Below are 25,324 nucleotides of genomic sequence, written 5' to 3' on the forward strand. Positions count from 1 at the left end.
ATTATCGTGTGAGAAATGGGCTGAGTTATGCAGAAACCTATCTTGTCCTGGGATCAAGTTCTGGGCCAGGAGAAGGGATGGAAAATACCTTATGTTCTTTACTTTGAAAATGAAAGTGTTTGAGTGCTTTCGTTTCCTGAATGCACTTGACATGTGAGAGTTAAAATCTCCTGGAGTTGTTTCAACACCTTGACATTTCCCTTGTAATTCTCTGTTGAAGGAGTATTTATGCTTAAAATGCAGCTTTGGCACGAGTGAGCTCTGTAACGGCCCCTCCTCTGATTGTTCCCGAAATAAGCCATTCGTGATTTGCCACTATACGGGCAAAAGAAAAAAGAAAAAAAAAAGAAAAACTGATGAAACACCTAATGCATCGGAAAAGGCAAATTGCATGTCTAGAAATTTAATTAAAAGGAAATAACCCTCCCTGTGTAAAGGTTTGCAGTCTCCTTCCCGGTCTTTTTAAAACTCCTCCTCTTCCCTCCTCTTTCAAGAACAAAAAGTACTCACCAGTGAAATCTGCACAGGCATGTTAATGAGAAAGGACAGTCTGGTGTGGATAACTCAGAGGTTCTTGCCCTCTCGGAAGGGCTGGCCAGGTTAACTGGTCTGTAACTTAAAGTATCTCCTCTCGTTGACTTTGCGGACCCCGTGACCTGCGTGTGACCTCATGAGGACAATAGCCACTCTGATCACGCGAGCGTTCCCTCAGGTCTGAGCCACACATTGCAATTTGCAAAAAGGTTGCATGTATATTTTTATGTCATCTCTCAAGCAGCCTGTGATGTCAGTTCATGTAAACACAAATATACTCATTCGTCAGACCAGGAGGTTGATGCTGGGTCTCCAGATAAAACCCAGGATGCCCAGTTAAACTGCAATTTCAAATAAAAGCTGAACACTTTATAAATACGAGTTCTATCCTAAACAGTTCATGGACCATTTTTCATCCTAAAATATTATTTGTTGTTTATCTGACATTCAAGTTTCACTGGACAGCCTGGGTTTTCATTTGCTAAATAAATGAACCTCAAGTGAGGCTCAAATAAGAATCTGCCAGTTCATACAAGTAATAAAGGGCAGAGCTGCTATTACATATATGAGAATTGCGAACTATAAGATTGATATGTATTATCTCATGCAATCCTGACAAGGTGATGCTATTCTTCTCATGACCCAGATGAGGAAACTGAGGGACCCCGGGAGAAGGTAATTGGCTCAGAGTCTCACAGCTGGTAGAGTAGGGGTGCCGTCTCTGACTCGTGCCTTCAAGCGCTCTGCTGTTTTTACCACTGCCCCGTGTCCGGGGGCTGGGATTCTGGCTCTGCCCTGCGTGTTCTGGGCCACCCTTGGCAGACGCCATGAAGGCACTGGAAGCAAGTCAGCCACAGAGAGCCGGTGCCCACTGGAGGGTCAGCGCCCCCTTAGTAGAACAGTTTGCGTGAGATTTCGCCACGGCAGGCACCTTCGGCAAACTGCCCTTGCCCTACGCTGAGAAAGTCAACAGCATCAAGTGAACTCGGACTTGAGCTGAGTGAGGAGGGAGGCCCAGAGGTCGAGGGTGCTGTTAGTTCTCACTCCTAGGAGGCCACGCGGGAGACGGAGCAGTGGCGGCAGCGGAGCGGGAGACGCTGAAAAGGCCTTCAAACACTTGTATATGTAAAACAAATAAATAAATAAAAATAAAAAACACCAAGGTCTATAGATATAACTGTCATGTCAGAAAGCAAACTGCTGTCACACATCCATGTATTACCCCCCAAAGGCTGAATACGGTGAGAAGGAAAATGAACTTCAGAGAGAAGAAAATATACAGTGTTCTCTCACTTATCATGGGCATTACGTTCCGGACCACACCCCCACCCCCCACCCCGTGAAGAAGAAACCTTACATTTATTCTACACTCTCAAACCTATGTAACTTTAACAACATACGTATACAGTACTGCAAAACCCCGCAATACAGTGATAAATGAATAATAAAATAGAATATTTTTTAAAATCCCGCGATGCAGCGAGGCCATGGTGAGTGAACTGTGATAGAGCGAGGGACCGCTGTATTGCCCTTTCTACATCTCATCAAGATCTGCACTCCAAGGTAGATCTTAGAGTTTCTATTTTTCCTTCTAAACTTTAAATCTCATTCCCTCTAAATTACCAACAATACACCTGTCAGATCTTTGGATACCTGGACAAGAGAGCACATGAAGTGTGCTGTTACTTAGCTGTCCTTTGGCTTATTTATCGGTCACTATGCCGTGGAGTGTTGGGTGAATCGATACTAGAGCCATTGCTTTGCAGTTCCCATCATGCTGCCCAACACCCTTAGGAAACCACTTTCTTTCTCCTCTTCCTCAGTAGCCTCTTTTGAAAATGTCACCGTGTGGATTAAGTTTCTGTCCCCTTTCATGTATGGAGGACATGTGGGAAGCAATTCTCCCAGGAGAACCCACTCCCCACACCCTGACCATTTCACGGACCTGTAAGTCAAGATGAAAATCCGCGCGCCCCTCGGAATCTCCACACTCAGGAGTACGAGATGCTTTAATTACCCTGTTGTGACAATCTTGTAATCACGTGACTGGCACTGTGGTCATGCATTCGCAAAGTGACAGAGCCCTGACAACAATGCTAAGTGGTATGTTTTATGGCTATTTACGTGAAGAAGGATCCCTCTGTTCTCTCAATGCTGTGTGTAATAAATTGAACACAATTTCTTCTGGGAGCTTCAAACAAAAAATCTACTGTGAATCTGCCTCGCTGGTGAACCAACCATTTTAAAGATTCTATCCTACTAGACTCACTGTCTTCCCAACCCCACCCCTCCCAAGGTTATAATTTAGCTCTGAGACTGAAATCAGGATGCAGAAGGAAATTGCATAAGAAAAGGCTGCCCCTGCAAGACCGGGAAGAAGAGGCGGGCAAGGCTGGCGGGAAAGGGGATCAGACATAGATATCATAAGCTCCCTTTGTCTAAGTTGCAGCCAGAGAGACAGTTTATTTGGTTAATTGAGGGTGGTCTTAAGGATAGAGGCCCTTTTGCGCAGCTGCCTGTTTGGAACCCGGTAGGGGTCACGTCAGAGCCTGCCCACAGCGCCCGGAGGTGGCCCAGCGCTGGGGTGGTAGCTGTGTTCAAGGGCAGGAGAGCAGAGTTGACTTCCTCTCTGTTACCTTCAGTTGCACCAGGACGGGACCCAGTTTAGAGAAGCAGCGATGCGCCCCCTGGAGAGGGTGCACAGAAGTAACTGAGAGAGGGAGAAGCAGGCAGCCTGCCCCGGGGCACGCTGGGGCCAGGGGGCAACGTGACCCCAAAGCAGAAACCATCAAATGCACCACTGAGACTGAGGGCCAGATGCAGGGCGGGACAGTGACTCAGAGGAGCAGGTCCCACTGTCAGAGGGGTGACAGGAGGCTGGCTGGGGAGCACCCGTGGGCCCGGATGAGGCCAGTGAAGCAGACTTGGAGTTAGAGCAGGTACCTGCACGGCCCGGGGGCGTGGCCTTCACACCCCTGTCACCTGTGCCGGAAGCAGCCCAGAGCAGTCACTCAGTGGGAGAGGCCAGGGACACCCTGAAGACACAAAGACAACATCCGTCCTTGAGCCTCCAAAACAGAATCGTTGCCCAGACAACAACTCCGAGAGGAGGGAGGAGGATGGGGTATCTCCAAAGGACTGCCCATTTTATCTAAAGGAGATAAAATTGTTTCTTTATAAGAAAAGAAAAGAAAAAAACAAAACTATTCCAATGAGACTGTTGAGATTACCAGTATACTATTTATGACCCTTTTCCTTCTATAAGGCAGAAGGAGCACGGGCCTGTGAAAAAAGACAAATACTTTAACACACACACACACTCTGCACCAGGGAGTGTTCTGTGAGTAACTATGTGATCCTGTTACACATGTTTCTGTATTGGGTAAGTGTGAGTTTCAGAGATCTCAATTCTTTAGGAGCCAAGAGTTGACATACTCAAGGAACACTGGAGAGGGGTGGGCTTGGAGGAGACCGGGCGCTTCCAACATATTTCTGGCTCTCAGCAATGTTGTGATGTAAGAGGTGTTTGGCTTAAAGGCGCTCGGAACCGGGCAGGTTCAGTGGTCTTGCTCCCTCTGGGGCGGGGCTTGATGTTTGATGGGAACCTCTCTTACAGAAACATTGAGGCCCAGTGTTCCTCAACTCTCTTCAAGTGACAAATCTCAAGTGACCAAATAATCCAGCCCAAAGTAGCATACAGGAAAGGGGAGTGTATTGTCCTGCAGAAACTACGCGAACGGAATAATGAGCTTACCCTTTCCTAGATAACATAAAAGAATACCTAATTAAATGGAGCGTGGCAGTGTTCGTCAGATAGAAAAATTCAATAGTAAAAAGATATAAATTTTCCTAAATATATCTATGAGCTAAATATAATTCAAAGCAAAATTACAGTACTATACTGACTGGCACTTGACAAATTGCCTCTAAGAAAACATACACAAAGATAGTCCAGAAAGCTGAGAAAACAAGAACATTCATGGGACTTTTGTTGTTTAGGTCACAAACTTACTTTTTAAAAAACTATGTCATTTCAGGATCGTCATCTCTAATATTAGCATATAAAAGCAAGAGCATTAAAATTCTAATGCCAGTTGGAGAAAAGTTAATAATGAAAAATACAGGGTGGAGCAAAAGTAGGTTTGCAGTTGTTTGTATGGAAAATGATACAATAATAAATAATAATACAAGAATAAACTGTGTTTCATGCACTCCCTACTGTAAACCTACTTTTGCCTCACTTTATAGAATAAAAGCTAATAAATAATACAGATGTGAGGCCAATGATAACATCACCTCTAGTGAGAATGACCCCTGGATTGTGTGTGCACGCCCTCCGAGCCTGGCATGGCGCATCACGCCCTGCTGCACTGTGACAAATACCGGTTACTGTCCGCACCTCACACATGAAGTAACCAGTCTTCACAAGCAGGTTAAGTAGCTTCTTAATGAGTGGCAGACGTGGGATCCGAACCCCACTGTGTCTGGCTCAAATCTTGTGTTCATAAGCGCGAGGACAGGTTCCCTCTGTCAACTGCCATCTCACGATGAAGTTGCAAATAATGAGGAAAACCCTTGGCATTTTATTTCCAATGAGAAAAAATCATTTCTTCAAGGAGGAAGGCCAGCAGTTAATCAGTATTTGCCACATGCTATCAAGCTCATTTTCATAACGGTTATCTCTAGTTGACAACCGGGCATAAAAGCGATATTCTTTGGAAATGAGGCCACGATCCAGTAAAAATAAAAATGTCTTAGGGAAGGGATCCTTTAATTTAATTTAAGTCTTGGAAAACAGCTTGCCCAAAAATGACGTTTGCAAATCACGTACAGTACCTGTCATTTTGTGTTGACCTTCACAGGCCTGAAATATATTGTGCTGGACTTGTGAAGCTTATGAGAATGATATTAAGTTGGTAATATTTTAAAATCTTATTTTATAGCCACTCTGATTTTTACTTCACTGTGTACAATTCTTGGAAGCGATGCTATTATGGAACTTCCTTAAGAGGGCTACCAGTTTTCTTGTTAATTAGGGTTTGTCAAGGTTAACTCAATAAATCACTGTAAAGATGGAATATTTATTCAAATACAACGAGGAGTAACATATTCAGATGAATAGTTCCCTCCTTATTTTGATACTGAGTAGATTTCATTTTAGGGATTTTTAAAAGTGTGTTAAGGCCCAGCACTCAGATTTTTAGAATTTGCATATGTTTGTAGAATTTGGAATGATTTACTTTAATTAAATCTTACATCATTGAATATAATTCTTCCATCATCTATTTCTCCTATTTTAATTTTTCATTCTTCAATAACCTTATAATAGAGATTAATCTCCTTTACTATGTGGCATCGTTAGCTTTGTTGGCAGAACTCAATTTTGCCTCACGCATTCTTTCTATTTCACTTCCCAGCTGGCCGTTCTCCACGAATGCTGGGAATAATCAATTGCTGGAAAAATTAATAATATATTACTTCAAAAATAGCATTTAAACAATGTAAATATTGAAGTAATCTTAAAAAAACACTAGGGTGTGTGGCATGCATAATTAACATCTAGAAAGATGAAAAATTATAAATTATATAGTACTATAGTATTTTAACTACCTTTTTTAAAAACTGCAAGAAAATGAACAGCCTTGTACTTTATCAAAATAGTATTAATACAGTTTACTTGGAACACAGAACTCTTTCTCCTCTGGAATAATAACAAAATGAGAGCAGCTAATATTTTAAGAATGTGTTTGGTGCTTTGGGGAAGCCATGGCTTATTTTTTATAGACAATATTCACATGTGTATTTGCACGGGCAAATGTACTCAGGTCATGTTTGGTGTATTAACAAAAATAATAACCAACTAGAGTAGTTAGAAGTGTTCTTCTTTTTCTTTACTTCATTTTAAAGACACACAGTGAGTACTAAGAATATAGACATGTGCTCAGAGGTTTCATGGCAGCTTATATTTCAGCATGAAATTCAATATTTGATGGTATTTTAGTTTCTGCTTCTCATCCACAATATTTTGCATGACCTGGATTATGCATAGCCTAGGATTTGGGGGAGGCAGTGCACAAATGAAATCTCACTGCTATAAACAATTTGCCTCATAGTAAAATGCCAGAAAAGAAAAACTTTTGTGGTATTTGCAGCATAGTTATTTTTAATATGAATCTATTAATATCTATTCAAATAAAGAGCTTTCAGAAAATAAACTTTTAAAAATATTATCTTGAAACAAATAGGCTAAATGGGCAAGCTCCTTCATGGTTATATATTCCAGATGTATGACTTTCTCATTTCAAGAAAAACCACCTTTTTGTACATGCCCTTTTCAAAAATGGGGCAGAACAATTTCTGCTCCAAAGTAGGTTTCACATAGTCTCTGCGATCACACCTGAATTATTAATTTGGTGAATCAGTACATTCCTTTTACGGGTATTGAAGGAGGAGACTGCTCCCCCTCCCTGTCCAAAATTTCACCAAATATCAATTAGTAAACTTTTATATTTAAAATGAAAACAAAATTAAACACAGCTAATATCCAATTGTCTTATATAAATAGGCAAACTACTTACAACCCCAAGTTGGTATATTTCATGACAGTTGGCACACAAGAATTTGGTTTATAGTACCCTTACCTATAATCTGCATTTCGCAACCAAACAAAAATCCACCTCCCAGGAAACCTCTATACATTTTATATATATATCTGTGTGTGTGTGTGTGTGTGTGTATATATATATATATATATATATATATATATATATATATATAATTAGGACACCTGCCTTAAACCCTTTGATGGGTTTTTTGTTCCTTTCTTGGAAGAAGTGTTCTTTCTGGCTATTTCTTTTTTAATCAAAGCTACTCTGCTCAATTATCTTCCAACCAGACCTCAGAATATTAGCAAAGTCTGACCCTGGCTTTGTCACGATTTGAATAAGAACAGTCATAGTTTTACAGCCTTTCCATTTGAGTAATGCTCTGCACCTTCCCCCAATTCAGCCAGCATGCTTCCCTTCCTCAGCCGGCCATGGCCCTTGGAATGTTTGCGTGGTGTCACCGTGAATGTGCTCAGAGCAGAGTTATATGGCATCATTTGGAGAAACATTGCGTTAATAACCGGAGTTCAAGGGCAAAGGATATAAATGGAGCAAATTACAAGTCTGAACAGATATATAGCTTTTGCTAAAAGGGACATGGGCTGCTACTTTATTTACTGGGCACTGGAGTACTTGCAGAAGGTGCTGGAATGCACCGAGGCATTTTTAAATGACCACATCCCAGCTTAAGAAAACAACACACATTTTCAGATTAGACAGAGAGCTAGTACTAGAATCAATGATTCCGCGTTTCCTAATCGGAGGCTACGATTTGATATGAAGAGCCTTAAGATTCCGGGGTAACTTCACGGATGATAATATTACTGTATGCGCCACAAGGAAGGGGAGAAGCTGGTTGGACACCCAAAGTGAGGTGATCACTTTAAACTGCAACTTAGCCCAGTTTTGTCGGGAACTTCTTGCTATGATTATTTTAACTTGAGGCTCCCACCCAAGTTCAACATTAACACCATGAAAGACGGAATTGTAAGAATGCTAAATTTTCATAGGTTGACTTCAGACTGCATCAATAATTAAATAAAAGGGGAATCAACAATCAAAATGAGAGAAAGAAAACCAACTTTAAAAAAGAAAAAGGAGGCCAACTTCATTAGCAACCAAAGGAAAGAAAAATCAAAGAAATAATTCCCACCCTCTACATTAACAAATAATTTTTGTTAGTATTCTCAAAAATTTCTGAGAATGCTGTAAAATACATGATCTAATATGTTCCTATTGGTAGGCTGGAAGGGTTTTTTTTTTTGTTTGTTTGTTTTTTTGGTAAAGCAGCTTAGAAACTATTATAAAAATATCAAATGTTCCTAAGGCACAACTGTCTGTTGCATTTAAACATTCATTTGAAATCAATAATTTAAAACATGGACGTTTTGCCTTAAGATGTTCCTTATTGTATTATTTACTTTACTAAAATCTAAATATCCAACAAGGGGGGGGGATGTTTAAATAAATCATATATATGATCAATGAAACTTATGCAGTTATTAAAATGGATTAATACTGATTAATATTGCCTGCTAATATTTTTAAAAGTTCCTTTGACATAATATAGGAAAAACCCAAAGGGTTCAAAGGTACTCTGTTAGTATTTAAGCATACATAGAAACACTGCTAGGAAGAAACATGCACCAATTTAATTTATGGGTGCATTTTTTAATATCAGTGTTAGCCTCACGAGATTAAACTTCTTTTAATGTTTTCTATTCTCTAAAGTTACTGTTATGCTATTCCAAAATGGTATTTAAAGGGGAAATGCATCCACCTAAGTTCTTTCTCCCCACCCCACTCCCTCCCATTTCAGCTACAATGATATAAAATATACCTTCGTGACATGCTTCAGTCACACCTATTGCTTTTATAAACGGGGCTTTCATTGTCTTCGTGATGGTCACGGCAAGGGCAGAAGGGCAGCCCCTTCTAAGGCACAATGAGGTAGAATAAGATTTTCCTGATATAGAGGAAAAAAAAAAAACAACCCACTATTTTCTCCAAACTATGCTGCTCTCTGAGGCAAATGAATCAGCGAACAGGCAGGACTGACTTATTCCCTGACACGAAACATATTACCTTCAGCGCTGCGGATGGGACAGGAAGAAATACTCGTGGTGGATGGGCTTGTCCTTCAGTTGCCAGAGAAGAGCCAGAATGATCCCCCAGCTCTGCCAGCCCCCGTCCACAGCGGTTCACAACACGGTTTCTCCCGTTATCTGTCTGCTTCAATCCCTACTCTTAGCTTCATGAGTTTTCAAAAACACACTTCTCAAATCGAATTGCCTAAAACCACGCGCGGTCATTGTTTTGCGAGGATAAACAAAACACAGCCAAATTGCTCCTGTGCGTCCTAAACACCTAAAAGGTACACCAGCTATGAAAACTTTACACGTTCAAGTGTGCAACATAGATTTAGAACACAGATTCTATTTTATTGTTTTTGGGAAAAAGGTTTCATAGCCTTTCGTATGAATTGTCATATATATATATATATTTTTATCCAGCGTAGACCATTTTTAAAAAATCATTTTTAATGATAAGATAGCCTGAGAGAAGGGATGCACCTGTCAAGGTCTGATTTCATTCTGTTTCTCAGAGGCTGATAGGCACCATTCACCCACATGGGAAACAGGAGTTACAAACGGTGCGTAATTTGGAAGGGGAGGGCTCAGGGGTTGTTCTGATGGCGCAAAGATTCATCAGACATCAGCCCTAAATTGTGCGGGCTTCTGCGCCCCCCACCTTCCCGTAGTGCGTTTTTCTTTCTCCCACCGAGGTATCCTAGAAGCCCATCTTCAAAGTCTAAACATCCCAAGTCGGGTCCTTTTGTGCGGGCAGCCTGCTCGCGGCACTGGGTGCAGGGCGTGCGGAGCCGGCTCCTATTTACATTCGCGCGTCCCCCGCTGTTCCGACCGCAGGCGGCAGCCACGCTGTCCTTCATGCCCCCTCCTCCCCGCGCGCCCAGCGCCACCGCCAATCGTGTGGCAGGTGGGGCCGCACCTGCCGGACGCCCCTCCGCGTTCCTCCGCTCTCTGCCGCGCCTCCCTGGCTGCGGGTGCCCTTGCAAGCCCCGGCGCTCTCCAGGGCCAGAACCGGACAGGTACGCTCGGCTGTCAGGGGCAGTGCGCGCTGAGCCCGCCGCGAGTAGTGGCCAGCGGGGCGGCAGGGCCGTGGGAGGGGACACGCATTACCCCTTGCTGCACAGCCTGCCTTGCACCGGTCTGCCACCCGAGTGTGCGTGTGCGCGCGTGTGTGTGTCTCTGTGTGTGTGTGTGGCCACACGGACCCTCCCTGGGTCTGGTCTCTGCGAAGTGCAAGATTTCCGATGCTTACCTTTGGAAGGGAAGCGGAAGGGAGCACACATTTTAGTGCTAGAATGCGTTGCCTCGGGTCTGTTTCTCTGACAGTGTGCCCCTTGGTGGAGTTTGCAGGCTAACTCTGAACTCGGCCTGGCCCGCGCATGTACTTCTGGCAGCATTCCCCCGCGACCTAAGGGAACAATATTAAGACGACGCTAATAGCTAGTCTCTATAGGATGCAAAAACTACCCCAAATAGAAACCTAACCTAGATCTCAAGGGCCATAAAAACAGATGTAACAATTCGAAAAAAGAGCTGAACCTCAAACCACAGGGAAGCCTTGGTTTTCCAGACAGGCAAACTAATTGTGAAGCATCCACCTTGCCTGCTAGGACTGTCCATTGAAGTCAGGGGTAAGTCCTACTATACTGTGTATAGATTTTATAACTGGATCCCATAACTCCCCAACATCAGCTTTATCATGTAATTTGAGAACCACTGAGGACGAGCAGAATCCCCATCCCTCTCTTATATGTTCCAAGAGTGTGTCTCTGTAGATGCTAGTTCCATCCAGGCAAGGCCTTGAAGAAAAACAGACAGTCTTGCTGGTGGCTTCAAGCCTTCAAGGTTTCACAGTAAAAAAAACCTATTTCTCTGGGGGGAAAACAAAACAAAACAAAACAAAAGAGCAAACACAGCAGCCAGCATCAAGCCTCCACCTTCCACCCCTGTCTGGCTTCGGAATCATAAATCACGAAAAGGAGAGTGAGCGTGGCCCCAGTTTTCCTGCCTTAACAACTGCAAGGGGTGATGTGAGGGAGGAAGGGAAGCCAAGGCGTGCGCCGCGCTGCGGGAGGAGCGTGCCCGTGGGTAAGGGGGGTCTCCTCCTGGACAGTGGTTCTCAACCCGGGCTTCCCAGGAGGCTGCCCTGGCCTTGTCTTTGTTGTTGTGGACTTGAAGGAAGGACGCACGCCACGGGCCACATTCTGATTCTATCCTTCTGGTGTGTGGTCTGGACAGAAGTACTGCTCCCCAGTTCTGTTGTTTCATGAGATACAATTATCATTCCTCCTTCACTTTTTAGCACCACCCCCCAAAACATGCACGCAGAGCCGACATCAGTAAACAAAGTCTTTATCTCTCTCTCTCTCCCCCCTCTTTTTTTTCTGATTCATCACACACTCACTAGCATGCTGGTGTATTTATTCCGGGTGCTAAAAATGTATCACTCCTCTTCTTAACACCTTGAGAGCAGTATTCACTTTTTGCTATTGATGTAGTTATGTTTTCATTATTATTTAAAAGACTGGCTTGGGCAGGGAGGACGGAGGGCAAGTGAAAGGCTTGCTGAGGACTTTGATGTCTAAAACATTTTGCCCAGGACTTGGAGAAATTCCTCCTTCAGCTGTGGCTTTGGTTTATCTGCACGGGGTCTCCCTGAGCCTCCGTGGATTGCCCACTGAGGTCTGTTTGCACATTTTTTTGTGAGCAGAGTATTCTTTCTGGTCACCAAGGTGGAACTGGAGTTTCTCCTTCCTTGTATTTTTCTCACCGCATTTTTGGGTTATGTTGCACGCTTTTCCTTGAGAGATAGATGATCTGGTCTTTGATTAGACACCCTGACCTTTTATGGGTGTTGATCATGGATCTCCATCTGGGCTGGACAGAAAGCTCTTGACTCTGAAAAGTTACCTTCCTGCCAGCACCACGCGGAAATCTAATTTGTGCGGCTACGTGGCCACGGCAGCAGAACTCCCCCTCAGTCAGGGTTTCTCGCGTGATTATTTCAGTTTTATTAAGCAGGCCACGGCCTCTGCTTTCCAGTTCTAGCTTTCGGTTAGAGTAATCAATGCTTCAGTGTAACCGGCTGTAATTGGTGGCTTGGATATTGAGCTTTCATGGACTCAGACATAGTGTGTTCTCACGCGGGGTCTTCTCCATACCTCGCGGATAGATGGGTAATAATACCATACATTAATACCTCCACATTGGTTTATGTGTGTTTGACCACAATGCAAGCATAATTATTTTTGCCCAGTAAAAGCTATTAGAGATCTATTTGGTAGGTTTTACGATCAATAGCTCCTGTGATATTTGTGTAGCAGTCACAGAATAATCAATTGAAGGTCATATAAAGTAAATTACCATCCTCCTATAATGATTCTTTTTTCTAGATGAGAATTGGGTTTTATTATTTTATCAGGATCCTTTCCCGACGCATGCTCTGTCTGTGTGCGAAAGAGAGAGATGAAAGTTGAGAGCATGCTTTGAACATAGCATTACTATCCATTACTTGAATTTATGTGATTGAGTATTGAATTAGTGGATTCACACTGGAATTCCTTCGAAACCCTTTCTTACGGACTCCGTGACACAGTTCATAACAGTCGTGAGCAAATGGACGTCTTTTGCCTCATGGTGGAGTGAGTCGCTTTGCAGAAGTCAATCTCTGTAGCTGTCTCTTTAAAGCAAATTTAGAGTTGGTTAAATGTGCTGTATTGACAGTGTGACCGAGCTTCTCTCTTCAAGCCCTTTTGGAGAGTGACTGGTGAGCTAAGCAGGAGACGGAGCCAGGAAGGCTGAATACTAATGCACTGACCACTGGTAGTTCAAGGGGAACCTGGAGGCGGGGGCAGAGTGGGGGTGGGGCTCTCCCTCACCCAAGGTGCCTAACCTGGATTTCAGACCGGCAGCGTGAGCCGGAGCTACGGCTGCGTCTCTATAAAAGATTGCAATTTGCCAACCGGAGGCATGCAATCCCCCAACTGTCTTAAAGGGACCCATTTCCAGAGTTCAGCCTGTCTTTCCGTGGGTGCAATCAGTTGTGCACTGAAAACCTGAAGCCACAGTCGGATTCCTGCAGGCACAACAGGCCACGAGAGGCCTCTTTGCTCCAAATTTTGTGCCTGCCACTAATCGCACTTACAGAAAATGGGAGTGTGGTAGGAGCTTTTTTAAAAATTTGGGCCAGGAAATTCTCCATGGAGGGACGAGGGGAGGAGAGAGACAATTACTCACTTTCTCAAAGACAAAGGCAAAGAGAGATGTCCTTTCCTTCCCACATTCCATCTGGTCGGCAGAGCAGGGTCTGGGAGCCAAGTACCGGGTACCGCAAAGTGTCCTGATCATTTGGGACGTGACCGGGAATCTGTGACACTGCGGGTGTACAGGAAATGATCTGTTGAAAAAACACAGCAGAAAAAAATATATTGGTGAGTTTACGACTATATCTTGTGATAAATAAATGAAGCATTTTAGAATAAATGGCAAAAGGCATTTTATGTCCTTTAAAGAAATGCTTGCTATTGCTGTTACTTCTCATCTGCTTGGGGGACAATAAATGTGGAAGTTAAGACAGAGTGCCTCTAGATTTTAACCAAATGGTAAATCAGCATTTTAAATTATATATAACATCTATTTATGTATTTACCCACATATCAATATATTTACACAAATTATGCAATATGTTTTCATACACATAGATACACATGCACATATGTGTACACATATTTTATATACATATACACATTTCATTTACTTATTTATGAGCCTAAAGATAGGGCAGTCTATGGTCTGGCTCAATCCCAAGTTATAGGGGCTGACCCCCTGGGTGGAGGGGCCTGAGGGGCTATGGTATGGGGACCTTGTCCTGCCACCTATTCCGTACAAGATGGTGACAAACAAGCTGAGCTTGAAACCGAGAATGCATTTTGAAAGTTTGCAAATGACCATCAGTTGAGCACATAGTTTGGAAATTAGAAATCAAATACAAAACATAACATTGCAAATTTGAGCTAGTGTTCTTACAGAAATAGTCTGAAGTATAATCAGATCCCACTGAGAAGTTTGACAGCCAAATGAAACAAGGACAGGCCCAGGAATTAATGAGGAATTGCACAGTAAGGGTTAAAAAGGAAAGAAGCCAAAGGACCAGGCTGACCACTCTTGGAATACCACCACGGAGGGCCGGGAATCAGAACAGGAAGGGCCAGGAATTGTACCTTGTCTTTTTCAGTTTACCTACCACCTCCATATGGCACTGTGGGGACAAATCACATTTTGAAACTTGAATAGTTTTTTTTCTTCCCACAGAATAATGCTAAAAGGAACTGTGAGGCTCTCCCACAAGCTTACTTTAAAACTTGACTCTTAATGGGAATAGAAAATCCAACGACACAGCACTGAAGGCATTTTGGTACCAATAATGGTGTGTGTTTCCATCTAGGAGAGTTGGCCTGGAAACACAGTTTCCCGGGAAAATGCCTTCAAGAGAAGAAGGGCCACTGGAAATACAAATGAACCCTTCGGCAGCTTGCTAAGGGCCACCCAACCTGCACCAAAACAGGTGAGATGGTACAGGATGAAATGATCTATAAGGAGAAAATAGGACTTATTTCCTTCATGGGAAAAAGTAATAAGAATTTGGGGAATGGACTTAAATGAGGAACGATTTCATATGCACAGAAACACATCCTATGAACCCTGAAAGTGAAAAAAGGAGTTTTTACAAACAACGAAGACGAGCTATAAACATATCCAACCTCAGAAGTTACAAGAGCCCTATGCAAATGAGGCCTTAAAGGAATTGCTGTGATTGGAGCACAGTGATGATCATGTGGTGATATGCATTAAAATCACTTCCTTCCAAGTTTCTGTAACAACCTCACACTCTCTGGCATCTCTTGGGACTTGCCTTCAAAAACCCCAGCCTTGGATTAACTCAGGCATCTGCCTTTCCCATACCTGAGCTGCACTGGGCTCAGGGGGCTGCCCCTGGCCGACCTTGGGTTTGCTTTAAGAATAAAACCCCAAGCCTCAGACAGACCCGTACCACCACCCCGTAGCTCTGCTGGGTTTCTGTACTAAGTTGGACCATTGAAAAAGTCCACACCCTCTCTAGTCTCCCGAAACTTTGGTTTTCTCTGAGCTGCCCTTGCTTCAAAAGTCACCTAGGAAATAGGTGCCATTGATTGGGAATCTCTCGTCTTTTACAAAATTTTCAATATTAAAAACTGAGCTACCTATGCACTGTCTCATCTTTTTCCTTCAATATTGCAACGGACGAAAAAGGTGCCTGTTGTGTTCAAAGGCCAGCCCTTTGACATAGCTTCTAAATCCTAGCCCCCCATCCTTCTCAAGAATGCTGGGGACTTTGGTCCATTGCTCTCCTGCATCCAATGCTCTTTCTTTACTGGATCAGCTTACAAACTAAACAGTATAAACACCTACACACACACAAAAAGCAAACAAACAAAAATCAAACTGTATCTTTGGCAAAAGATGACAGCTGATCTCTAATATCCATGATCCCCTTCTCCTTTGATTAAAGACACTAGGCTTTTACCTGAGTCCATAAACACCATTCTTCAGGCTCCCCAAACATTCTGCATATACTTGGGGAGAGGAAAACAAAGCAACCCCAAACAATGTAAATGAACTGGCTTTCGAAAGAGTGATTGGAAGAGCTTTTGATAGGCGGGTCCGGTAAGAAGTTATTACCTGGGGACCTGCCATTTTCAACAGAGTAGGAACAAGAACGAAGAACAAAAAGAGAAGCTTTTAACTAGACAGAAAGGTGACAGCAGTGTGTTTTCTGTGGGCTGCAGGGCTTCAGGGGCGACGCGGAAGACATTAAGTGTCCACAGATGAGACAGCTATTTCTGGCTGGGAATCAGGGAGCAAGCAGCCACTTAGAATTTGCCACTGCAAGGAAAAAAAAAAAAAAAAAAAAGAAGTCTTGACAAAGAGGTTCAGGGACGAATCCAGTTGAAGGAGAGAATAGAACTACTGGAGGCAGGTGTGTTTAGCTGCAGAAAAAGGATTCTGTCCGGGAAAGGAAGGCAGGCTGATGGCCAGGAAAGACCGAGCTGAGCAAACTCGAGACTAACTGAGTGATGTTAACTGACTTGACGTGAATTTGGAATTTTGCAGAATGTCCAGTAGCCGGTTCCATGAAGGTGTGTTGTGCTGGTTTAAGACCCAGGACCCTTGCTGCCTGCTGGCTCCCCCATGGGCTAGTGTCTTCATCCACTTCTCTCCTCTATCCCCCCTTCCTCGCAAGTTCCTGCTCTTACAAGTGAAAGTGTAAGGACTTTGGTTTAGAATGTTGTGTGAAGAGTCGTCTTCACGCCTGTGAAGTCATGGGAAAAGATTTAAATGAACATTCCCATTGACAGATAACCCTCAGTGAAATCAAGAACGATTTCCACAATCTGGACGGTTGGCCAAAAAAGAGAGAGCCATCTCTCACCCCTGCACGCCACCAAGATGTAAGCTGAAAGGTCCTTCCTTTGCACTTCCCTGCCCCCGCCCAGTGCTCCACCCCCACCGCCTCCCGTGAAAATCACTCTTTGGGCTCTTTAACAATCTGATATGTAGGTAGAGGTTCTTTTTGAGGCTTTCAGAATTCAGTTACCCCTTCTAGTTCTTGCAGGTTAATATCTAACTTTTTCACCTTGGCAGGAATTCATCATCTCTCAGAAAAAGACAAGGAGACCCAAGTATGGAGGATGTGGAATGGCAGGGCTGTGGGGAATGGCCTTGATTGTTTTATTGTGTGTGAGTGGGGGGTATGCCTACAGGAAGCGCCCTTCAGAGGAGGGGCCGATGCCATGGGGTGTCGGTTTTACACAGACTGTTGTATCAAGCACCAGACTGTAGGATTAGGATAAGATCTGGCTTTGCCTGGCTGAATCACTGCCCTTAAACACTGGGAATTGGGGTTGGGCCATGGGCATGAAACCAATACCAGCCAAAGCTCTCAGAAGAGGTTTTCAGTCAGTGCCCAGGTGCACCATGAGTGAGGTTCAAGGTGCCCCACTTAACACGAGTTCTGGATGGAGGGCCCTTCGGAGGGTGCGGAGGGAGGAGGAGCAATGGTAACTTGGAGGAGCAAGGAAATTCTACAGCCAAAGCCACACATGGCCTGTGGCCCAGGGCCAGAAGCAGAAGGAAAAAGAAATCTAGGAGCAGCCTGACATGATCGGTAAACCGCAAGAAGACCTGGGGTAGGAGAAACTCAGTCTTCCATGCATCCCTCCTCTACTCTCACTCACGGAAAGAGCAAAGCCAAAAAGACGTGTCGGTTTGGGCGCCAACCTTTTTTTTTCTTTTTCTTTTCCTTTTCAATGTGTCAACTCACTTCTTCCTCTTCTTTCTCTGCTCATGTCAGCTGCTTTGCCAGAGGGAAATGATATGAATGGCCTCGTAATGACCCTTCCGTGGGCCTTCCAGCACATGCATTACAGATACAATCCTGTGACCCCGTGTGAGGGCCCACAGAGTGTGCGTGTGTGCACCTGCTTTTCTGAAACGGGCTATGCTTCCTGCACGTTGACTCAGCAATTCTTCGGGAAATTTCATCCGAGTCATGTGATATGACTCCATTTCTTTTCTTGGTAGTGGTTGTATTATAGTTCATGGCATAGATATACTAAGCTTAAATTTTTTTCCTTTTTCTTTTCTCCCCCCCCCCCCCCCACCATGATAAAGAGTGCTAGAGGAAACATCCTTTACACAGGGCTGGGCAAAAATAGGCTCACAGTTGTGAGTATGCCAACACCGAGTTTATTCTTGTATTATTATTAATTATTGTGTTATTTTCCACCCGAACAACTGTAAACCTACTTTTGTAAAGAAAAAGGCTTATATTTCTTGAGGTGGATTCCTAAGATTGGGGCTGCTAAATGGAAGGGTAGATGTATTTTTAATTTAAAGTATGCTATCAGATTGCTTTCCTAAAAGGCAAAGTCTTCATATTTTTACAAACTCTGTATGGATATACCTTTTCCTGCGTGTTCCTGCCACTCATAGGTGAGATAGCTTTTTCAAAAGAAATTGCCAACTTGAATACAAAGAGATGCTTCACTATTTTGTTATTTTTATTCTCCTGCCGCCATGTGCCTTTGACCCTCTTTGTATGTGTTTGGGGCCATCTGGATCAGCCTCTCTGCTGGCTTCTCACAGCCCCGGCTCATTCTGTTTGTCTCCATCCTGACAGTTTGTAAGGGCTCTTGGTATGTACTAGCTATTAACCCTTTTTCTCTATTGCCTCTATAATAAAAAAGAACCTTTGGCGTTCTGTTTTTTGTTTTGTTTTCAGAAAGAGGCCGAAGATAAAAGGGTCTGAAATGCATTCAAAAATGAAAATGCTCCGAACATTCTCTCTTGGAAAGATTTGCATTTTAATTGGTATCAAGCCTGAGAAGAATGAAGGTCTTAGACATACTTCTAATCATCAAGGAAAGGGTATAAATCAAGCCTCTCTGATGGCTTGATTCGCGGCAGGTATCTCCTCTGCATGCGCTGCTGTATCTGGATGCGTGATGATGCCGAAAAGCTGACTGTGTGTTACATTCAGAGTCACGGGCTCCCAGTGGTGGAGGGGCAGGATCAATAGGCCAAGGGGAGCCCCTTATTGGATGTTTGGTTTGGTTTGGTTCCTGCGTCTTTATCGTGGTAAAGTACATATAACACCAAAGTTTTCACTGTCCAGTTTACTTCAGAGGCATTAAGTACAGTCACATCATTGGGCAGCCACCTCCAGGATGTGGTCATCATTCCGTACTGATGCTCCGTACCCATAACCAGTAACTCCCCTTTTTCTCCTCTTCAGCCAGGGGCGACCACCACGCTCCTTTCTATCTCTCTCACTCTGCTTTCTGTACTTGTCTTCTTGTGACTGTCTTTTTTTCACATGACATAATGTCCTCGGAGTTTATCCATGATTTGGAATATGCCAGATTTCTTTCCTTTTTAAGGCTGAATAATATTTTGTTGTATTTATAGCACACAATTTGTTTATTCATTCATTCATTGAGGGACAATTAGGTTGCTGCCACGTGTTAGCTGTTGTGAGTAATGCAGCCATGAACACAGGTGTGCAAATATCTCTTCAAGACCCTGTTTTCAATTTAAGTATATCCCAGAAGTAGAAGTGAGGGGTAATATAGTTATTCTATTTTTTTCCTTTTTTTTTTTTTAATGTAAAGTCATTTTCTTTTTGTTTTAACAATTTTATGTATGTATGTATTTATCTGTTTTTAGAGAGAGGGGAAAAGAGAAAGAGAGGGAGGGAAACATCACTGTGTGGTTGCCTCTCATGCACTCCCAACTGGGGACCTGGTGTGCAACCTAGTCATGTGCCCTGACTGGGAATCGAACCAGCGACACTTGGTTCACAGGCTGATGCTCAATACACTGAGCCACAGCAGCCAGGGCCTCTATTTCTATTTTTTGAGAAACTTCCATAATATTTTCCATGGTGGCCGCACCATTTTACATTCCTACTAAGAGTACACAAGGATCATGATTTCTCCACATCCTTGCCTACAAGTTTTATATTCTGGGGTGTTTTATTTTTTGGAATGTAGGACTCATTTTCATGAGTGTGAGGTATAATCCTATTATAGTTTAGATGTGCATTTACCTAATGGTTAACTTCTTTGGAAGGACCCTTTGCGCTGGGGTGGCCACAGGCTTGATCCCACAAAGAGAGCTGATGTTCAGTTCTTCCAGCCTCAGAGAAAACAAACTCTCCGTATTTGTGGAGCACCCAGACTGTCTGGCAGAAGAGTGCTGATCTTTGCCTGCATGATTTGGAGGCCACGGAGGCAGCCCGAAATTGTACAGCCGCCTCCCAGACACCCAGACAGTGGACACAACAGAGGTCGCTGGGTAAACGCTCTCCTCGACGTCGGCATTGCATGGCTTCAGATCCCTGCTTCCCTGCTCTGGGTACCAGGTTGGGCTGCACCACTTACCACCATGTAAACTGGCCACTTCAGACATGGCGCTGCCTTAGAAGATGGGCCTTGCCTTGCTCTTCTGTAAGATTAAGAAAAGGCCTTCTAGCTGTTCATGGAACCAAGTGTTGAATGCCTATAAAGTTGTTTTGAAATGTATTTAAAACACTATAGCAATGTTACTGCTTTGGCAACTCCATTCTGTGAGTCGGGGAACCCTGAAGAGCCCTCTGCAGTCAAAGGCTCCACATCTGGGGATTCAACCAGCTGTGGATCGAAAATATTTGGAAAAAAAGTGCTATTGTTCTTGACATGTACCAGTTAGGCCAGTGATGGCTGTTATCTGTACTGAATATGTAAAAAAAAATTTTCCTGTCATTATTCCTTAAACAATACAGCCTAACAACTATTTACACAGAATTTATATTGAGTGAGGTGTTATAAGTAATCTAGAGATGATTTAAAAGCCTACGAGAGGTTGTGCGTGTTATTTGCAAACACTATGCCACGTGACATCAGGGACTTGAGCGGCTACAGGTTTGGGTATCCGCCTGAGGTCCTGGAATCAACCCCTCGGTGGATACAGAGGGATAACCATAATCATTAAATCCCTTTTCTGAGTGAGAATAACATGGCAATTAAAGTTTGGTGTCTTAAATAAGTTTGCAAATTATTAAAACGTCCTCTTCAGTAATGATGAGAGAAGGGAGGGACTTAGCCGTGGTAGGATATGCCACTCAAAGGTATGAGTCGTAGGATAAGATGTTAAGCAATGGAAGCTGCTTCCTTCTTCCCCCGATCCAAAATTTCAGACAGTGCAGATGAGTCGCTGGCCCGTGAAGGAAGATCAGCCGATTATAGATGAGAACGGGGGTTCTGCGGGAGGTGGATGAGCAGGAAAGCCCACGCCAGACCTGCTAAAACTGGCCCACGACATTCTCTCTCCCTCCTCCTCATGGCAGCCAGGTGCTTTTCAAGTCCAGAAACATTATTTTTGCCACTTACATCACATTTTTCAGAAGTTTGGAAAATATAAGTAATAGAATTAAATCTGTTGGTAGGCCAAGTGTGTTATGAATCACAGCAATGTTGTGAAGAATTTGAGCCAAGAGGATATTTTGGTTTTGAGCAAGTAATATAATTCAGGCCAAAATGGCTTCCAGATTTGAACTTCCAGAAACACAGTGACAGTCCAGCACATCACTTGGCTGACAGATAGGGCAATTCCTACCCTGAGGCTGAAATAAAATTTCTAGGAAAAATCCACATCGGCTTGCGCATTTTACTTCTGGAGGGCAAGGGAGGAAGAAAGACAAAATACGGATCATGACAACACTGTCATCTGTAAGCCATCAGAAAGCCTCCCTCTCTGTTTTATAAATTCCATCCCAGCTGCATACACTGCACTATTGGCGAGGACAGACTCCACCAGAAAGAAAGAAAGAGAGAAAGAGAGAGAGAGAGAGAAACAGAGAGAGAAACAGAGAGAGAAAGAAAAAAAAAAAAAAAAAGGAATAGAACTAGGGCCACTTAAATGGCAAGTGGCCGTAAACCAGTGTATTGGAATTTCATCAATAGGACATCATGCCCGGTTTGCCACGGGAGAGCCCACCCCCCCATCTCCCCTCCATCTTTCCCTCGCACTCACCCCCGTTCCCCTTAAAGAGATGATAAAGCTGCCCGGGCAGCACAGAAGGATAATAAAAACCTGTATCCCTTAAGCTGAATCCAGCCCATTGAGCTGCACAAACAGCAATAAGGAAAACAAAGCTAGCAGGGAACGTTTGCACACAGCATCTGTTATGATCACATAACCACGAGACAGCTGTTTAATCCCAACTGTTAACATAAGATCGTTTGTGTGTTTGAAGAGCAGTCCCATTTGGATTTCTCCCTTTATTTATTTATTTTCTAGCTTTTTTTTTTCCAAAAGAGAGCGGCTTTCTCAGCTGTAGGATGCAATGGGTGTTGCCTGGCTTTTTCTCCCTTTCACCCCCCCAGCTTCCGAAATGGGAGAGGGGGTGTGGTTTTCTAACTATAAACCCACAGAGGGACGAGAGGAGGGCTGTGTGGTCCTCCTCACTGAGCAGGGCGCGGCAGGGACTGGCTTCTTTTCGCTCCCCAGAACATCCGTAAGCCATTCCGGCCAGAGGACGGGACGAGGCCCTCCCATGAAACGCGTCTGGTGGTCTCAGCCAGATTCTGGCCACACTCGGGTTTTCTCAGCACCACCCAAGACTGGAACCCATCCCTGGCGAGTTCAGTTCCCAAAACCCCAAAACAAAGTCATTAGGCTCACGAGTGCTTGGTGAGGGTCAAGGGAGGGTGTCAGCAGTTTGGGTGGCCCGCTGCAGTGCCCGCTTCGGAGGCCTGAGCGGGCTGACGGTGGTGAGGTTCAAAGCCCTCCTTCTCTTCCTCTTTTCTGCTTACACCGTAGCGCGCTGCCTGCAGGCTCGGCAGATACTCATCAGAGGATATGCACGGTTTGCTGTGGGACTGTAGCCAACATGTCACAGAAGCGGTAGAGGCCAGTGACACAGAGCGGGCCACGTGGGCCAGGAGAGGGGAGTCGGCCACGTGCACGGGGACCAGCGTTAACCTTGAAGGCTGCCTGCCATTGCGTTGCCCCAATCTTCCTTCTGCGGCTTCTTTAGATACTTCATCTCCGCCGGTCCTCCCTTTTGATCCCAACATGATAATAACATGTGTCATATTAAGTCTTTCTTTCAGGAGAGTTAAAAGCTGACGTCCTTCTACAACTTTGAATATGTGTCTTGTACCTGATGCTGAGGACACGTTTGTGTCTAGGTCACGTGAACCTTGGGAATGTAAAGGACTTTTGACACCTTGTTTTCTTTGTTTAATGCTTGATGTTTAATTTAATTTAATTTTCCACTTTTCAAAGTCTAATTGAAAAGTTAAAATTGTATTTAAGGTGCACCACTTTATGTTTTCATATGCACATACATGGTGAAGGGATCACCGCAAAACAACTAATTAATAATTTTTATTTTAACTTTGAAAAACTATTAAGTTGTTTAAGAGTAATTTACATCTCTTCGAAATAAAAAATATCACAGTAACAAAATCTGAATAACCTTTGAATTTATGCTGAATAAAACAGCCTCTCTTATGCTCTGTCAGGACTCCAAGTCCTCACTATTATTGCTTTATTTTCCATTCCTGTCCCTCAAAGAAAAGTTATGAGATTTCTATGGACATCAGTTTTCCGAGATTTAGTAAGAAAAACAAAGGTAGTGATGGCAGCAGTCAAAACATATTGACTATCAATGTTGGAAAAAATTAAATGTTTAGGTCAGTCTATGGTGTAATTTATTATCACACTTAGATAAAGGGCTTCTACCTTGAGCTTGACATTCTTTATCACACAGAGAAAAGTCTGCAGCCCACTGCGGTGGGTGAGGGAAGCCACTGTGGTCCCTACAGATTATGAACATCCATCTTACTGTTCCACTTCCCCTACACGGGGCAAAATCGGCCACATCTTAATGGGAGAAAATCCTTTATCGACTGATTCATTTCCATGTTTTGTTTCTGCAGCTAGACGGGATATCCTGTAAGGTGGCGAAAAGGGAGGGAAATGTAGTGCTATCTGTTTGTGACTTGCCATTATTATTATTATTGTTATTTCTATTCTCAAGATGATATTCTACTTATCTACTGATTTTCATATATGACACCTATTTTTGGTAATTTTTTTTCTTCTTCTCTCCCTTCCCATTCTACTCGGTAAAAAAGAAAAATTGCTCTTGATTAGGATGTGGAAGAAAGTTTCCTTTTTCTACATAAACAAATTATGCCATTGAATATTTGTTATTTTTCTTACAGTTCCATAATAAAATTGGTCTTATGTATCCTAAGCGACTGAATACAATCCCTGGTTGAATTAATTTGTTTAAGTATGGAAACAGAAGTTTCGATTGATTTAAGAAGGAGAGGAACTACTCAAGTGGAGAGAGAGAGTCTGCTGTCAGAGCAAGCAGGCCGAAGTCCTAGGCATGTCTTAGGTGCTCATTAGTCAGCTGAAGCCAGGAAATAGATGCCCTCCAGTTTTGTGACCACCTGCAGATACGGCTGTAACAGGAAACGTAAGTGAGAGGAAGACTGCACTCCCAGCTGGACACTAATACCCATAGCACGGTCCCCTCACCAGGACACATATTCGCCATGAAAAGAACCAGATGAATCAACCACAGCCCCAGGAATATTTAACACAGGCCACATTTATTTCTGAAACTCCAGGTGAACAATCAAAGTTGGAGAAAAGTATTTATCTGGATGGTTAGGCTTTCCAGCGTTTCTGTCAAGGACAGACGGCTACAGTTTCAGACAGTCTATGTCTTTGAAACAAAACTTGAGGATTTTCCTGGTTGATACACTTTTGTGTTCTACCAAACATACTACGGATCTTGGCAAACGACTATTCATTGGGAAATCGTGATTTTACAAACAAGCCCATTGGAGAAGAGGCCAGGTAGAAAGGAAAGCTGCTTGGCCTCCAAGGGAGAAAATCTCTGAGAAACGATCCAGTTCTAAATCAACCAAAGACTTCATTTGGCAAGACAGAGCCTCCCTGTGCTAATATTTCCTCCCTTTTTGCAGAGCATGATTCTCCGAGTGGCAGGCCGGTCTCAAACCAGCCATCCTGAATGTAAGAAACCAACAAACCAACCAGCAAATCGACACCAGGAGCGTAGGTTTAGAAAGGCAGACGGTAACCAGAAGGAAGGAGGCTGTCAACTTGCAGGTCTTACTCAACCTTCCTCAAATGTTCAACCCATCCTCTCCCATATGGGACAGTCCTCATGGGCCTGCGTCACAAGTCTGTGGCGTCTGCCCCCACTTCCCTCTTCTCCTGTCCATCCACATGCCTCCTGGCTTCTCCGTGGCCGTAGCCAGGGCCTGCATAGCTGTGCGTTTCTGGGTTCCAGCTTGGCTTTTTCTCATCTGCATTCCCTTCAAGATGAAACCAGAGGCCAAAGGAAGTGTTTGCTCACCCCATTATTCACTCCTCTGATTTTTCATACTATAGCAATTCTCCTCATGGTTCTTAACAAAGAGCTCTACTTACCCAGCATCCTTTGATATGAGACATAGAGAATAAAACTAGAAG

At 43.6% G+C, this 25,324-nt stretch overlaps 1 long non-coding RNA gene across 1 annotated transcript; it reads left to right on the forward strand.

Moving 5' to 3' along the window:
• Positions 1–14,677: 14,677 nt before the first annotated feature.
• LOC149992037 (uncharacterized) lies at positions 14,678–23,042 on the forward strand. The gene is made up of 3 exons (XR_016508503.1): positions 14,678–14,792; positions 18,549–18,733; positions 22,628–23,042. It is a non-coding gene; the product is annotated as an uncharacterized LOC149992037 (long non-coding RNA).
• The last annotated feature ends 2,282 nt before the right edge of the window (positions 23,043–25,324 follow it).

This window comes from Furipterus horrens, unplaced genomic scaffold, assembly GCF_987537825.1.
Source record: "Furipterus horrens unplaced genomic scaffold, mFurHor1.1.pri manual_scaffold_16, whole genome shotgun sequence".
In the NCBI taxonomy this organism is placed as follows: Eukaryota; Metazoa; Chordata; class Mammalia; order Chiroptera; family Furipteridae; genus Furipterus; species Furipterus horrens.